This window comes from Chrysochloris asiatica, unplaced genomic scaffold (genome assembly GCF_000296735.1).
Source record: "Chrysochloris asiatica unplaced genomic scaffold, ChrAsi1.0 scaffold00292, whole genome shotgun sequence".
NCBI classification, from domain to species: domain Eukaryota; kingdom Metazoa; phylum Chordata; class Mammalia; order Afrosoricida; family Chrysochloridae; genus Chrysochloris; species Chrysochloris asiatica.
Window position 1 is genome coordinate 2,398,826 of NW_006408810.1, and position 18,528 is coordinate 2,417,353.

Here is an 18,528-nt window from a genome sequence, read left to right on the forward strand (position 1 = left end):
TGTTTATTTGAGTTATAAAGATTAGTGCAAACATTAACCACGTACACAGTAGGTTCCAGGCACTGGATTTTAATGGGTGTAGACCATTTAACCCTTGCAGCGAACTCAAGATGTTGTTATTGTTGTTAGTTGTCCTCCACTCTAGTCAGTTTCAACTCATAGAGACCTATGCAAAACAGAACAAAACACTGCCAAATTCTATGCAATCCTCACAATTGGTATGTTTGGGCCCATTGTTGCTGTCAGTGTGTCAACCCATCTCTTTGGGGTTTTTCCTTTTATTGCTAACCCTCCACTTTACCAAGTATGATGTCCTTCTCCAGGGACTAATGCCTCCTAATTACATGTCCAAAGTATGAGAGATGAAGTCTTACCATCCTAGCTTCTAAGAACCATTCGGACTACACTTCTCCCAACAAAGATTTGTTTGTTCTCAAATGCATCGATTCTTTTACAGTCTTCCTTTCATTGTCCAACTTTCACATGCTTATGAGGTGATTGAGGTAGACACGGGTGTTGTGCCTCTTGGATCATGAGGTAGATGCTGGTATTGTCCCTCTTGGACAGGTGAGGAAATGACACACAGGTGGGCTCCATAGTTTGTACAAGTTCAGCCACCTCATAAATCATTGAGCAGGATTTGATTCTAAGCAATCTGTCTCTAGAATGTATTTCCTTAACCCAGTACACTTCTACACACATACAAACCCACAGATGACAATTGACCTAAGTTTTTTCATTAGCCCAGCAAGTTAGAGAAGTAGATGATCACTCTAGGGTGTTCCTTGAAGGATTCAAAGAAAAGGTAAATTTGGGTTAACTGCAAAAAGTTGATAAATTTGAAGATAAAGAAAGAGACCCCTGAGCAAGGGAGGAGGATGAGTAACATTAAGGAGGCAGATGTCATGTCATGTGAGCAAATTTGGACTTTAACTCTGGAAATTAAAGGGTTAGAGGAGGACACTAGACTAAATAAGAGGCATAATGCCCACACTTCTGGTCTTAAAGGTCTTCCTCTTCTATGAATAACATGAGCACCAATGATTTTCAGAAATTAAAATAAAACTCATATATATATATTTGATTAATTGTGACACAGGAAACCAAAGAAACCTGAAGAAACCTCAAGGATATAGCCATCACCTATCCTGGGGCCTAGTTGACTTGAGACAGGTAAGATGCAATCCAAATTAGTATATTTTAATGATGCAAAGTTGTTGAGCAGTTATCTCATTCATATAAATCAGGTACTCTGTTACATGTTTTCCTTGGATTAGCTCATTGTGTCTGTATTAGGACTGAAGGTTAGTGGATATCTAGAAAGCAGCCAAAGAAAGAAGGAGAAACAGGATGCAGAGAGACTAGGATTTACCAACATGAGAGGAAGATGAAAAGAAAAGTCAGAATCTGATCTATAAAGGTATGTGTTTGATTCTACTTTGAGATTATTTACCCAAAGAGTCACGAATGTAACTGAAACTCTGCCCAGAGCACCTGCAATCCAAATGTAAATACTGCAGTATGGTTTCAGTCGTATTCCCAGAAACAGCTAAATGCTGAAACCATGTACAACATGCCAGCTATCAACACAGACTTAAAGGTGTGGTCAGTTCATATTATACACATAAATGCTGGGAGGTCATGTTACAGTATGTGGAAAACTACTTAGTGTGAACAAAAAGAGGAAAAAGACAGGGGAAAGAAAAGATATAAAAGAAAGAATGTCGCCCAGCAGTAGATGCATTCTTTATCACCATTTGGAGAGTTTTACTTAATCATTGAATATGTTGCTATCCTAGGGAAAGCAACTGAGAATTTCAGTTATTATCCAAGTAGGATTAAGAATGTGCTTTCCACACTGGTAGCTTTCCACGTGCCAATCTAACACACTTTCCTCTTTGGATTCAGTCTTTTAAGCACAGCCTATCAAAAGTTGCTTTAATTGGCATTTTGCTAGAAGAAGGTTAATGCAAACATACCCAAAATAGCTCATGAAGGAGGCAGATAAAGACACAAAGGAAAAATACATTGCCCAAATTATTTCCTCTCATTCGGCTCCTTTTCAAAAGGCAATTTTAAAAACAGTGGCTCAATAACTTAGCCTTCAGTGTTTTTGTCTTTCTGGAAGTTTCCATTAGTCCTTGAGGGATCTCTTTCTCTCTGGCTTCTATCCTGCTGCTCATGTATTGTTGCTTAGAAAGCATTCCTACTCACCTAACCAATACCATTGAAGATGCATTGCAGATTCCTCATTGTTTCACACAGTCTCAGGGGTTTCATTGTTGTTTTGCCTTTTTCCTATTTACCCATTTTCTAAAAAACATCATTTCCATGAATGTCCTTTGAGAACTGTTTGTAAATCTTATGTCTGAGGACTTCATGACAGTCTACTTTTTTTCTTTCACAAATGCAAAGGTCTGCATTGCCTGCCTTGTCCCAGGAAGCAAAGGTAAAGCATTATACATAGTCCTCACCTCCAAAGAGTTCATTGCCTTCAGAGGAAGAAAGTCAGGCAATGAGAAAATAACAGGAACACTTTTTGCATGTAATAGTAAAGAATGGAGCCCTTGTGGCACAGTGGTTAAGCACTCAGCTACTAACCAAAATGTCAGTGCTTGGAAGCCACCAGTCACTCCTTGAGAGAAACGATCTATCAAATTGTTCCCCATACAGAGTGCATCATAGGAAACCCTCTGGGGCTGTTCTACTCCGTCGTATATGGTCACGGACTCAACTCTACAGTACACAATAATGAAAATGTTTTAAAATCTATATAAAGATAAAGAGATGAATATGGTAACAGCCCAGGAGGAAGGGCAGGAAAAGGTCTCATTGTCTCTTGCCCAAAAGGCGGAAGGTGTTATATATCATAAAATGGAATTGATTCTGTGGGTAATTTTTGCTACCCAAAATCTCTCTGATATTTACTTTAACCTTCACTTACACACAATCTTTTCATAGTCATCATCTTTTTCTCTTGAAACCACTAAGAAATCACTGACAAGCGTAATCTAGTTGCCAAGTGACCTGGACACCCTTTGTCTTTTGACTCTTTCTTACCTTGATTCTATTTCCTGCTCTACTTTCATTCTTCCTTCACAAACTTACTCACCTGTTCTTTCTCTGATGCAAATGGGATAGTGAGGAGGCTACTTACAGAACAAGAAGCAACCCATCACCATCTTCACCATCATCAACAGCATAGCAACTATCACATGCGTTGGGCGTTTAGCAACCGTTTAGTGTGTGGAATGTGTGTTTCAGGATTCACTGAGTGGAGCAAAAGGGTAACATGTTGGGTTAACTGAAAGGTTTGGTTTTCAAATTAACCCAAAGGCACCTTAGAAGAAAGGTCTGGTAATCTATTTCTGAAAAATCAGTCATTGAAAATGCTATGGACATGGTATGAAGCTGACTCTACTGTACCTGGTTTTATGTGTGTTTCACCCCTCTTTTATGATAACGTCATGTCAACTCTATGAAATAGATTCTTCTCCTTGTTTTACAGATGGGAAGGTATGAAGAGACTTCAAAAAGATGGTGGGGAAATTCCCTTATCTTTTATCCCATTTTTCCATTAACTTTGTGAAACCCCTTCATAAGTCCTCATAGAGTTCTGATCAAATTCATTTAAAGTTAGGCAATACTTTAATCCTTTCGTGTGGCACTGTGTGTTTATGCACTGGATTGCAAAGTCAGTTTGAACTGCAAGGTCAGTGGTTCAAGCTTACCAGCTGCTCCTCCTAAACCTTATACAGGGTTGGTATGGGTCAGGACTAACTCAATGGCACTTAACAACAGTAATGAAAATAAAAAGAGCCCTGTAGTGCAATGGTTAAGTACTTAACTGCTAACAGAAATGTCACCAGTTTGAACCACCAGCCACTCTGCTGGAGATAAATGCTGCCAACCTTCTCCCATAAAGATTACAGCCTTGGAACCCCCATGTTTTTGTTAAGGCTACTGAGCCAATTCTGACCCGTAGTGACTTTGCATAGGATTTCTGAGGAGCAGATGGTGGGTTTGAACCACTGACCTTTCAGTTCAAACTGACCTTGTGGCCCAATGTTTATCCTATGATGCAGTTCACTATGAGTTGGAATTGACTTGATGGTACATAACAACATAACAACAAAGACACAAGCCAGAGACATGATCTGAAGAATAAGGTAGACTCCGAATTAATCACAGCTGGAAAACATTGTCTGGTCCTCAAAGTTAGCAGGAGATTGAGTCTCAGAGTGCCATTCTGGAACTGCTTCAACCCCTCTTGCCTGATTCAGTTGCAAGGGTCCTGGCTATGGGGAGGAGGGCAAGGGAGAGGTAGGTAACAGGCAGAGAATACAAGACAGCACCAAGCTTCAGTTCTCCAGCCAGGCGGGTTCTCTGGCCTTCTCTACTCACCCATCTCTACACTAATCTCCTTCTACATGTTAGGGAAGCCCTGCCTCTAATGGGAGAATCAGCTCTGTTCAAAATCTTACAGCGATAAAGGGCTGGTCTGAAATGGCACCATCTGCATCCCTCAATCTGCCAAAGCTGTAGTCAGTGCATTTGTTGAGTGTTCTAAGCATCAGATCAACTTGATTCTGTGCACAGCCTGCCTTTCTGCCTGAGTTCTGAAAATAGAGCTTCCCCCTTATCCACCAGGCCACATTCCCCCATGTTGTCCAAGAAGACTGGCTCAAACCCCAGTCTTCTTCCTCCTCCTATACTTCAAGGTTGATAACAACCTTTGCACCTGAGACACTTTTACTTACCCAGTACTCTCACACAAGGAGTCCTGGTATCATAGTGGGTTTTGAATTGGGCTGCTAACTGCAGTTCGAATCTACAAGCCACTCTGTGGGAAAAGATGAGAATTTCTACTCCCGTAAATATTTACAGCCTCAGAAATTCTATATAGGGTCACTATGAGGCATAACCGACTTGATAGCACACAACCACCACCCCATAAACTCCAAGCTTTCAAAGAATGAGGTTCAAGTTCATTCTTCCCTGACTTCACTTTTATACTCAAATAGAAGTTGCTGCTAAAACCATGGACTCTGCTTCTATCTTAAAAACTAAATGAAAAATAAAGCCAAATCTATTGTTGCTGAGTACATTCTGAATCATAGTGATCCTACAGAACAGGGTAGAACTGCCCCCCAGTATTCCCAAGGTGGTCATATTTAGTGAAGGGACCCTAGTGGAATTGTGGTTAGGCATTGGGCTACTAACTGCAAGGTAAGTTGTTGAAACCCACCAGCAGCTCTGTGGGACAAAGATGAGGCTATCTGTTCCCATAAAGACTTCTAGTCTTAGAAACCTTATATAGAGTTGCTATGAGTTTAAATCAACTCAAAGGCAAGGGGTTTTGGCTTTTAATCTTCAGAGAAGCAGATTACTACCTCTTTTTTTCCATGGAGAAATTGGTGGAGTTGAACAACCAACATTCTGGTTAGTATCTGAGCACTTAATCCCTGTGTCACTGGAACTCTTAGCTGAAAAACCTAACAAAAGCCACTAACTTACTACCTACTAATCTCTGAACATGTTCTGGCCTCGTGTTCCTGTTATTCTGTCCTTCCCATTTCTCAGGCTTCATCATATTATCAGCATCACTTTGACCCTGATGCTGACTAGTAGATAGGACCAGGGCCTTACACCTTACAACCTGCAGAATAACGTTTCCATTCTTAAATGCATAACCATTAATAATGGTGCAGCAACATCTTCTGTGTCGTCAGTCACCAGGATGCCACTCAGGATGCCACAGGCCCATCAAAATGCTAGAGCTTCCCCAAACACATCATTCATTCTGTTCGTTCTATTAGGCACTTGCATTTCTTGAGATGTTCTTTTTTCTGCTTGGCAAATCCATACTCATCCTTCAGATATAGGGCTACTTCTTCTCCTCTAGGAAGGTGAAGTTTGCTTGTCTCTTGAGTGAGGGACCATGTGTTCCCTCACTTTGGGATTAGCTCTTCTTCTTATATGAATTTCTATCAGTTTATTTGTTTCCTTCCAAATGATTGATGTTCATCTAGTGGGTACATTAGAAAGAACATAAACTAGAATCCATTTGACAACTTAGCTTGCTTAATCCAGAGCTATAAAATGATAGTCCCTGGAGTCATCATAAGGTTTTCAGTGACTAAATATTCAGAAATAGCTCATCCCCCCCCTTCCCCCCCTTTCTAGTCTGTTTTCATCTGGAAGCTCAGCTGAAACCTGTCCACTATGAGTGACCCTGTTGGTATTTGATATACCAATGGCATAGCCAAAATCACAACAACATGCAAGCCACCATAGTACACCAAACTGATATGGTTGTCAGACATCACTTGCAGATCACAGCACTCTTCCTTTTTAAACTTATTGAACCAGTCTTCATACTGGCATCCTTCATAAAGTGACACCCTAAACAACTAGGATCAATCAATATGAAAAAGAAATACAGGCATCTGATCATTAAAAGATTCCATGAAAAAAGTAGAAAGACAAGTCCCATCCTGGGAGGAGATATTTACAATGCGTATAACAAAGTATTATACAGAACTCCTACAAATTAGGAAGCACAAAGATCTTGCACAGAATTCCTACAAATTGGAGAGGAAAAGAAATGGCACATTTGCTACCATTGTTCTAGAAAGATCCTGGGGAAAAGCTTGGATTGCCTGAGGCTCAGGACATAGCCTTCATGGGATTAAGAAACAGGCACCCCAGGAACCATTGATGCAACTGTTGATGTTTGATGTCAACAGCAGGTGTGAGTCCAGCTCACAGCCACATCTCAGCTCTGCTTGCCTGCTTTGTCCAAAGCCAGCAGAGCCCACGCTTCACCCTGAATAGCAGGAAGAGAAACTTTCTTTGACTAATGCACCTGTAGAATAGGCCAAGAGTCTTACAGATGAAGAACTTGACCAGAAAGCCTAAAAACATTCTGAACTAGCACTGATGTAAAACACTGGGCATTTGACAATGAAGAAAATTTGGTGATTGTTTGTTATGGAGACTAGAATTTGACCATAATCTAGAAGACACAAGGTGAATCCATTTGCAAGTCATTTGGCTACATCTCTTACTAAACTGCTGTGCATTCAATGGTAAGTCTACTAAACTTTTCTTGTGTAAAGTTTTCCCCCACTAGGAAGAGAACAAAACAGTCAACTGACAGGCCTCTGTAATGAGAGAACTGATCTCTCAAAAAAAGAGAAGTAAAAGATTCTACTGATGATGTCATGAGTTCCTGGCTTGCAGGTAGAATACAATTGCTTTTGCTATGATGTTGTGAGAGGTGATAAGTGTTAGTTAAAAAAAAAAAAGATGAGCTGCAAGACAAATGGTAGATTTATAGCATTGAATAATACAAAAGGCTCAGACTTTGCTGTCAGACATTCCAGAATCAGACTTCCCAAGTTCTGGTCTTGGGGACCAGTCCCTTAATATCTCTTCATATGGTTGTTTTCAGGAAGAGTGAGATGATGCCTGTTAAACTTTACTGTACAGACACATAATAGATGCTTGTTTTTTAACCTAGCTGTTGTTTTTGATTGTCATCAAGTTGACCCTGACTCAAGGTTGACCTTTGTTGTTGTTAAGTGCCATTGTGTCAATTTACAGCGACCCTGTATAGTGTTTCTGAGAAGCAGCTGGTAGATTTGAACTGCTGACCTTGTAGTTCACAGACTAGTGCTTACCCTCCCTACTGTGCTGCACCGAGAGCCCATGGTGATCATAATAATTTTGAGGTTGACACAGGACTAGTCAGTGTTTCAATCTATTGTGCATAGAGTTGCTATGAGTGTGACTGTCTTGGTGACAATGAACAATAACACATGATTTAAGGGGCAGTGATGGTTCAGTAGTAGAATATGTGGCACTGTGGATAAGCATTGGATTGCCAACTACAAGGACGATGGTCAAACCCACCAGCCTCTCCTCAGAAACCCCATAAAGAGCCACTAGGACCTGGAACATACTCAACAGTAAAACATAACAAAGTAAAACATTGCCCAATTATGTGCTTTGTTCCTAACTATTGGTATGAGTTTGTTGTTGTAGCTATTCAGTTCATCATAAACACATTAAGGGTTCTCTCCATTCACTGACCTTCCTATTTACTAAATATTATGTTCTTCTCTAGTGATAGGTCTTTCCTTACACATCCAAAGTAAGCAAGTCAAAGTGCTACCTCCTCACTTCTAAGAAACATTCTAGTTGGATTTGTTCTAACACTGCAATAGTTCCTACTGTGGTCGTCCATGGTGTATGTAGGATTCTTTTTGCTGATACCACAACACAAATGCACCTGTGATTATTTGTATTTATCATCCAGCTTTCACATACATATACAGTGACTGAAAAGAGCAGGGTGTGTGTCAGGCAAAACTTAAATATTCAAGGTGACATTAAAATTAAAATTCAAGGTGATGTTAAAGTGATATTTGTAGCAAGTTTTCCAAATGCTATATACATCATTTGATTTTGCGCCTGTTGCTTCTATAAACATTGATTGCAAACCCAAATAGGAGGAAATCTTCATTTTCTTCATTCATAATTATATTATTTATCAGTGCAATTGTGTTTTCTTTTCCTTCCCTTATTAGCATTCAAAGAGAGAATAAAACAGTATGTTTATAGAATAGGTTATAAGTCATGTTGTTTTTTTGTTGTTAGCTGCCATCAGTCCCATAAGTCATGTCAACCCCATGTACAAGGAAACAAAACACTGCTGGGTCTTGCACCATCCCCATTATTGGATGCAGATTGGACCATTGTGATCCACGGGGTATTCATTGGCTGATTTTCAGAATTACAATATCAAGCCTCCCTTGCTAGTCTGTTGTAGTCTTGTTGTTGTTGTTAAGTACCGTGGCATTGGTTCCAACTCACAGTGACCCTGCACAGGGTTTCTGACACTGTAAATCTTTATGTGAGCAGAACATCTCATCTTTCTCCGAAGGAACTGCTGGTAGTTTCAAATTGCTGACCTTGTGGTTGGCAGCCCAATTTGTAATCCCTACACTACCAGAGCTCCTTCTAGAAGATGCTAAAACCTGTACAGCTTCATAGACACACACAAACCTCCACTGAAAAATAGGTGGTTGATATGCATGAGATACATTGGCCAGGAATAGAACCTTAGTCTCCCACTTGTGGCTTTTGTTGTTGTTCTTAAGTGCCATTGAGTTTGTTCCAACTCATAGTGGCCCTATACAGGGTTTCTGAGGAGCAGCTGGTGGGTTTGACCACCGTCTTTGTGGTTGGCAGTCCAGTATTTATCCACAGTGCCACATTTTCTGGTAGGAGTTATGGTAGTGTAGGGGTATGAATCAGGCTGCGAACTGCAAGGTCAGTAGTTTGAAAACTACCAGCTGTTCCGTGGAAGAAAGTTGAGGCTTTCTGCTCCTGTAAATATTTACAGCCTCAGAAACCCTGTACAGGGTTGCTATGAGTCAGAATTGACTCCATGGCACATAACAACAACAACAACAACAATCATCATCAAAACAGTTACCTCTCATAGCAACTCTATGCACAATAGATTGAAGCACTGAAAATTATGTTTGATCCATTGTTGCTCCATCTTGTTGAGAATCTTCCTCTTTTTCACTGATGCTCCAGTTTGCCAAGCATGATGTCCTTGTCCAGGGATTGGTCCTTCCTGACAACATGCCCAAAATAAGAAAGAAGTCCAGCCATCCTCACTTCTAAGAAGCATTCTGATTGTACTTCTTCCAAGAAAAATGTCTTTGTTTTTCCAGCAGTCCATGGTACTTTCACTATTCCTCTCCAGTTGAGTTATTTGATCATTCAAATGCATCAATTCTTCTAGTGTCTTCCTTATTCATTATCCAACTTTCACATACATATGAGGTTATTGACGATACCATGCCTTAGGTCAGGCACACCTTAGTACTCAAACCGACATTTTAGCTCTTGAACATTTTAAAGAGGTTTTGCAGCAAATTTGCCTAATGAATTATGCTGTTTGATTTCTTGACTGCTGCTTCCAAGAGTGTTGCTTATGGATGGGAGAAAAATGAAATTTTTGACAACTTCAATCTTTTCTCCATTTATCATGATGTTATTTATAGATCCATTTGTGAGGATTATCATTTTCTTTACCTTGAGCTGAAATCCATACTGAAGGCTATAGTCTTTGATGTTCAACAGTAAGTGTTTTAAGTATTCTTTGCTTCCAGCATGTAAGGTTATATTGTCTGCATATCTCAGGTGGTCAATGAGTCTTCCTCCAATCCAAATGCCACATTCTTCTTTGTATAGTACACTTTCTTAGATTATTTATGAAACATACAGATTGAATAATTATAATAGGATCCAATTATTGCACACAACTTTCATGATTTGAAACAATTATCCCCTTGTTCTGTTAACACAAGTGCCCCTTGGTTTATGTACAGGTTGATTAAAAACAAGATCTAAATATTACTTTTGAAAAAAGTCAATGAAATGTTTTAATGATATGATAATCATTCTATGATTATTGCTAGGGGTGGGAGAAAAGGGGAAATAATTCTTTGATTAGAATGTAGAAACTTGGAAGATAGGGAAGGCAGTTACAAATAAAAGGTGGTGGAAATGGAAATTGAATTTTTTTTGTCTGTTTTCTTTTTCTTTTCAGTTCATATACTTAAAGGAAAATAATATATATTTATTTTCTTAATAGACAAAACCATGGGAACAAAATAAAAAGTAAATAAGGGAATATTTTTTTTAAAAAAGGAGAGAAGGAAAACATTAAAGCTGAATCGTTATGTATTTTCTCTCCAGAGAACATTGCCTTAGAAGTATTCTCAGCTTGATATCACAAAGAGTACTTTGAAAATATGTAAAAACAATTGTTAAATTAAGATTTATAGTTTTATACCATCACTGGTCTATTATTGTGTCACATTGTGGTGGCCTGTATGTGATGCTGGAATCCATATCACTGGTGTTTTAAATACCAGCAGGGTACATACTGAACTTCCAAACTAGGACAGACTAGGAAGGAAAGGCATGTTCCTTTTGAATGTTTAGTATTTAAAAAACCTTTTAAATAGCAGTATAATACTGTCAAATAGCACCAGAATATTGAATATTGAAACATGATGAATAGCACCAGAATATTGTCAGATACAGTGCTAGAAGATGAGCCCTTATGTTGGCAGTAACTCAAGATATGACTGGGGTAGAGTTACCTCCTCAAAATAAAGTTTAATGTGATGACAGGAATGGAACAAAGTTTTAGGGACCTTCTTTTGCTGATGGGGCACAACTCAAAATGAGGAAAAACAACTGTAAATATCCTTTAATAACTGGAACAAGGAGTGTAACAAGTATAAATCTAGGAAAACTATAAGTTGTCAAAAATGAAATGGAACACATAAACATCAATAGTCTAAGTATTCATTAGCTGAAATGGACTGGGATTGGCCATTTTGAATCTGATAATTACATGGGTTACTATGCTGGGAATGACAAATTGAAGAAGAATGGCATTGCATTCATCATCAAAGGGAAATTTCATCATCTATCTTAAAGTATAACACTGTCTGTGATCGGATGTATCACAGACAGTGTTATACTGTCTGTGATAATATGAAACTACTATTATTCAAATTTATGCTCCAAGCACTAAAGTTGTTGTTGTTATGTGCCGGGGAGTCAGTTCTGACTCATAGCAACCCTGTACAGGGTTTCTGAGGCTGTAAGTCTTTATGGGAGCATAAAGCCTCATCTTTCTCCTGCAGAGCAGCTGGTAGTTTCAAACTGCTGACCCTGAGGATAGCAGCCCGATTCGTAAGCACTATGGTACCAGGTTTCACATGCATATGAGGTTATTGAAAATACCATGACTTGGGTCAGGCGCACCTTAGTCCTCAGACTGACATCTTTGCTCTTCAACATCCTAAAAAGGTCTTGTGCAGGAGATTTGCCTCATGCAATACATCATTTGGTTTCTTGACTGTTGTTTCCATGAGTGTTGATAGTTGATTCAAGAAGAATGAAGCCCTTGACAGAGTCAATCTTTTCTCTATTGATAAGAATGTTGTTTACTGGTCCAGTAGTGAGGATTTTTATTTGTCTTACATTGAGATATAATCCATATCTAGGTCTGTGCTCTTTGATCTTCATCAGTAATATATTTTAAGTCCTCTTCACTTTCAGCAAGCAACATTGTATCACAGGTTGTTAATGAGTCTTCCTCCAATCCTGATGCCATGTTTTTCTTCCTATAAACCAGCTTCTCAGATTATTTGCTCAACATACAAGTTGAGTAAGTATGGTGAAAGAATACAACCTGGTCACACATCTTTCTTAATTTAAAACCCTATATAGCAGGAGAAAGATGAGGCTTTCTACTCCTGTAAAGATTTACACCCTTGGAAACCCTGTACAGGGTCGCTATGGGTCAGAACTGACTCGACGGCACTTAACAACAACAACAATATAGGATGGCTAAAAGTTGGAACAGACTCAAAGGCATTTTAATAACAACAACAACTTCTTCATTCTGAAATTTATCAAGCATGCAATCAAGATGTATTGATAATTACTGGGGATTTTAATGAAAAGTTTCAAAACAAAGAAGAAAGATGGGTAGTTGGAAAATGTGGCCTTGATTATAGAAATGATGCCAAAAAATTACAAGATAGAATTTTGCAAAACCAATGACTTGTTCATTGCAAATACCTTTTTTAACAGCATAAAAGACAATCATACACATGGACCTCACCACAAGGCATATACAGAAATCAAGTTGACTCTATATGTGGAAAGAGATAGTAGAAATGTTCTATATCATCAGCCAAAACAAGGTCTGGGATCGACTGTAACAGATCATCAATTGCCCATATTCAAGTTCAGACTGAAGCTGAAGAAAAAGAAAACACGTCCAAGGGAGCAAAATTTGGCCTTGAACATATTCCACCTGAATTTATGGATAATCACAAGAATACATTGGATGCATTACACACTAATCACTGAAAAACCAAAAGATTTATGGGATGATGTCAAGAACATCATTCAGGAAGAAAGCAACAAACAGTTCATTAGGAAGACAGAAAAGAAATTAAAAGGCCAAAATGGATGTCAGAAGACACTCTGAAGCTTGCCTCAATTGTAGAGATTCTAAAGCAAATATCAGAAATGAGGAAGTAAAAAGCTGAGAAGAAAATTTTAAAGGGCAGTTTTAAAACACAAAGTCAAGTATTATAATGAAATGTGCAAAGTTCTGGATTTAGAAAACCAAAAGGGAAGAACATGCTTAGTATTTCTCAAACAGAAAGAACTGAAGAATATATTCAAGCCTTGACATGTAATATTGAATCCTCAACTTGCGACATTTTCTATGGGAAAAATGGAGTTCTGGTGTGAAGCTGATGGCTAATGCACTGGACTGCAAGGTCAGTTTGAGCTGAAAGGTCAGAGGTTCAAGCTCACCAGCCACTCCAAGAAAATCTTGTAAAGGGTCACTATGAGTTGAAACCAACTTGATGACACTTAACAACAACAATATGGACAAAATATTGAGTGATGCAGAAAACATTAAAAGAAGATGGGAAGAATACCGAGTGTAAATGTACCAAAAATAATTGGTTGATGTACAACCATGTAAAGAGAGAGCATATGATCAAGAGTCAATGATACTGGAAGAAAAATTCTAAGGTGGACTGAAGGTAAAGAAAAAGGTTCCAGGAATTGATAGAATACAAATTGAAGTCTTTCACAAACTGACATGTAATTGGAGGCACATTCTCATCTATGCCAAGAAATTTGTGATGTTGGCCTCTGATCGGGCAGTATTTCATTCTGTTGTACATAGGGTTTCTATGAGTCAGCACCGACTCGATGGCACCCAACAACAACAACAATAGCCTAGCCAACTGATTGGAAGATATCTATATTTGTGCCCATTCCAACGAAAGTTAACCTACAGAATGCAGAAATCTTAGGATAATACCTTTAATGTTGCATGAAAGTAAAAGTTTGCTAAAGATAATTCAAAAAGGTCTAGAAAAATTACATTGCTAGAGAACTGGCAGAGGTTTCAGCCAGATTTAGACAAGATCATGGAACAGGAATATCATTGATGACAAGATCAGATTTATCTTGGCTGAAAGCAGAGAACACTAGAAAGATGTTTGCTTCTCCTTTATTGACTACGCGAAGGCTTTCAACTGTGTGGATCATGAAAAGGTATGGACAACACTGTGGAGACTGAGTATTCCAGAACACTTAATTGTGCTTATGAGGAACCCATACGTATTCCAAAAGGAAGCTGTTCAAAGAGAACAAGGGAATAGTTTAAAACTGGAAGGTGGGTGCCATGGATGTATTCTTTCACTACTTATTCAATCTGTATGCTGAGCAAATAATCTGAGAAGCTGGATTATATGAAGAAGAATGTGGCACCAGGATTGGAGGAAGACTCATTAACAACCTGCAATATGCAGATGATACAACCTTACTTGCTGAGAATGAAGAGAACATAAAATATTTGCTAATGAGTATCAAAGACCACAGGCTTCTATGTAGGTTACACCTCTACATAACAAAAACAAAAATACTCATCACTAATCCAATAAATAGTATCATGAATGATTGAGAAAAAGATTGAGAAAAGATTGACATTACCAAAGACTCCATTTTGCTTGGATCTACTACTATCAACATTCCACCACTCATCTGTCAGTTTGTTGTACTATGGTTGCTGTGATTCTGGAAGCTATGACACAGGTATTTTAAATATGAACAGCGTCACCCATGGTGAACAGGTTTCAGATGAGCATCCAGATGAAGATGGACTAGGAAGAAGGAGAGATGAATTGCTTCCAAATATTTAGTTACTGAAAACCTTATGAATAGTAGAGGAACACTGTCAGATATAGTGCCGGAAAATAAGCCCCTCAGGTTGGAAGGCACTCACAATCTGACTGGGGAAGAACTGCCTCCTCAAAGTAGAGTTCACCGGGATGATGTGAATAGAAGAATAAAGCCCTCGGGAGTAAAGCTCTTGGGACCTTCATTTGCTGATGTGGCACAACTCAAAATAAAGAGAAAAAAATGTAAATATCCATTAATAATCAGAACATGGAATGCATGAAGTATGAATATAAGAAAATTGGAAATTGTCAAAAATGAAATGGAATGCATAAACATCAATATCTTAGGCATAAGTGAGCTGAAATGGACTGGCATTGGTTATTTTGAATCTGATAACCACATGGTTTACTATAGCGGGAATGACAAATTAAAAACAAATGGTGTTGCATTCATCACCAAACAGAACATGTTAAGCTCTGTCATGAGATACAATGCTGTCTATGACAGGATAATGTATATGTGCCTACAGAGAAGACCAGTTAACACCACTATTATTCAAATCTACACATCAGCCACTAAAGACAGTGAGGATGAAATAGAGGAATTCTGCCAATTTCTTCAATCTAAAATTCATCAAACATGCAATCAAGATATATTGATAATCACTGGTGACTGGAATGCAAAGGTTAGTTGGAAAATATGGCCTTGGTGATATAAATGATGCTGGAGATTGCATGACTGAATTTTGCAAAACAAATGATTTATTCATTTCAAATACCTTTTTTTAAACAGCATAAGATACATTTATGCACATGGACCTCACCATATGGAATACATAGAAATCAAATTGACTACATCTGTGGAAAGAGAAGGTGGAAAAGCTCCATATCATCAGTCACAGCAAGGCCAGGGGCAAACTGTGAAATAGACCATCCATTGCTCATATGCAAATTCAGACTGAAGCTGAAGAAAATGAAAACAAGTCCATGACAGCCAAAATATGACCTTAAATATATCCCACCTGAATTTAGAGATCATCTGAAGAATAAATTTGATACATTAGCAAATAAAAAACAGAAGAGTTGTAGGATGGCATCAAGAAAATCATACAGGAAGAAAGCAAAAAGTCATTAAGAAGACAAAAAAGAAGGAAAAAATAAAAATGCATGTCAGATGAGACGCTGAAGCTTGCTCTCCAGCAGAGAGATGCTAAAGCAAATGAAAGAAATGAGGAGGTACAAAAGCTGAACAGAAATTTTCAAAGGTCAGCTCGAGAAGGCAAAGTCAAATATTGCAACAAAATGTTCAAAGATCTGGAATCAGAAAAACAAAAGGAAAGAACACACTCAGCATTTCTTAAGCTGGGGGAACTGAAGAAAAAAGTCAAGCCTCAACATCCATTATTGGAGGATTCTCTGGGCAAATTATTGAATGGTGCAGAAAGCATCAAAAGAAGATGGACGGAATACACAGAGTCACTGTACCAAAAGGAAATGGTTGATGTTTAACAGTTTCAAGAGATAGCATATGGATTCCAGTTGAGACATCAAGACCTCTGCCAGCTCCAGCAGGTTGATTCTTATGATATGACAATAGATGAAGAGCTGAGTGAGATCCAACTGGTCAAAATTGAGAAATGGAAGTACTGACTTCATGAGGATTAGTAGTTTACGTACATCACGCTGAAGACGCCCCACGGGGACTACATTGAATTCCCCTGCTACCGCTGGATCACAGGTGAGGGTGAAAGCATCCTTCAAGATGATCAAGCAAAACTGGCTAGAGATGACCAAATTCACATTCTCAAGCAGCACAGGTGAAACAAACTGGAAATATGGCAAAAACAATATCAGTGGATAGAGTGGAACCCTGGCTTTAAGTATCGATGCCAAATGCCAAAAGGATTTACCTCAAGACATCTAGTTTGACAGTGAGAAAGGAGCGGACTTTGTTCTGAACTACTCCAAAGCTCCTCTTGGAGTCACTTCGCTGACTTTGAGAAAATCTTCATGACCAGCCACACTATTTCAGAGGGGTTCATGAATCACTGGCAGGAAGACCTCATGTTTGCCTACCAGTTCCTGAATTGATGCAACCATGAGCTGATCTGTAAGTACACGAAGCTTTCTGAGAAGCTGCCAGTGGCCACAGATATGGTGGAGTGCAGCCTGGAGCAACAGCTCATTATGGAGGAGGAGGTCAAGCAAGGCAAGATTTTCATCGTGGACTTTGAGTAGCTGGATGGCACTGATGCCAACAAAATAGACCCATGTACAATGCAGTTCCTGGCTGCACCTATCTGCTTGTTGTACAAGAATCTGGTTCCCAATGCAATCCAGATCAACCAAGTTCCAGGAAATGAGAATCACATTTTTCTCCTTTCAGATGCAAAATATGACTGGCTTCTGGCCAAAATCTGGGTGCACTCCAGTAATTTCTATATTCAACAGACTATCACCCATCTTCTATGCACACATCTGAGATTTTTGGCATTGCCATGGACCACCAGTTGCCTGCTATGCACCCCATCTTCAAGCTCCTGGTAGCCTATGTTCAGTTCACCATCGCCATCAACACTAAGGTCCATGAGCAGTTCATCTGCAAGAATGGCCTCTTGGACAAGGCCAGTGCCACAGGTGGCAGTGGTCACATGCAGATGGTACAATAGGCTATGTGGGAACTGACTTACACCTCCCTGTGCTTCCCCGAGACCATCAGGGCCTGGGGCATGGACAGCACAGAGAACATTCCCTATTAATTCTACTGAGATGATGGGCTGCTGCTGTGGGAAACAATCAAGGAATCCACAGCTGAGGTGGTAGGTATCTACTATGAGAAAGACCAGGTGGTGGCGGAGGGCCTGGAAGTGTAAGACTTTAAGGATGTTTATGTGTATGGTATGCGGGTCAGAAAGATCTCAGGCTTCTCCAAGTCCATCAAGACCAGAGAGAAGTTGTCAGAGTACCTGACCGTTGTGATCTTCACCGCCTGTGCCCAGCACGCAGTCATGAAGTTTGGCCAGTATGACTGGTGCTTCTGTATCCCTAATGTGTCACCAACAATGAGGGCCTTGCAGCTGATGGCCAGGGACGTGGTCACCATCGAGCAGATTGTGGAGACTGCCGGACCATGGTCGTTCCTGCTGGCATCTGGGTGCAGTGTGAGTGCTGAGCCAGTTCTAGGAGAATAAGTTGTTCTTGGGTATGTATCCAGAGGAGTATTTCATTGAGAAGCCTATGAATGAGGTCATGGCCCAATTCTGCAAGAACCTGGACACCATCTTCGGCATAATCGCAAGATGCATAATCGCAAGAGCACAAGAAGAAGAAGAAACTACCAGACTTGTCTCCAGAATAGATTCCCAACAGTGTGGCCATCTGAGTGGCTCAATGGGGCCAGGCTTCAAAGTGGAAAGTCTTATATCTGGATCCAGTGCTTGGTTTCTAGACTCCAAGACAGGCTTCCAGTGTCTTACCCCTCAAGGCTAGCTTGTGTGGATTTTCTTTAAACCAAAGGTTCCATCTGGGGTGGGCCCCTTTAGAAAAGCTCCTCTGTGTTTCCCTTACTTACTCTATCTTTTGTGAATCTTGAATTCATTCAAAGTGTTTCAATATTCCCAGGGAACCTTCCTACACAGAGAAGGCCTGTGAGGCTTCCTTCTCTGCCCAGCTCAGAGCTTCCACATCAGATAACGACAGCATATCAGGG

At 39.5% G+C, this 18,528-nt stretch overlaps 1 pseudogene; it reads left to right on the forward strand.

The window, feature by feature from the left end:
• Positions 1-1,564: 1,564 nt before the first annotated feature.
• LOC102840290 lies at positions 1,565-18,201 on the forward strand (annotated as a pseudogene).
• The last annotated feature ends 327 nt before the right edge of the window (positions 18,202-18,528 follow it).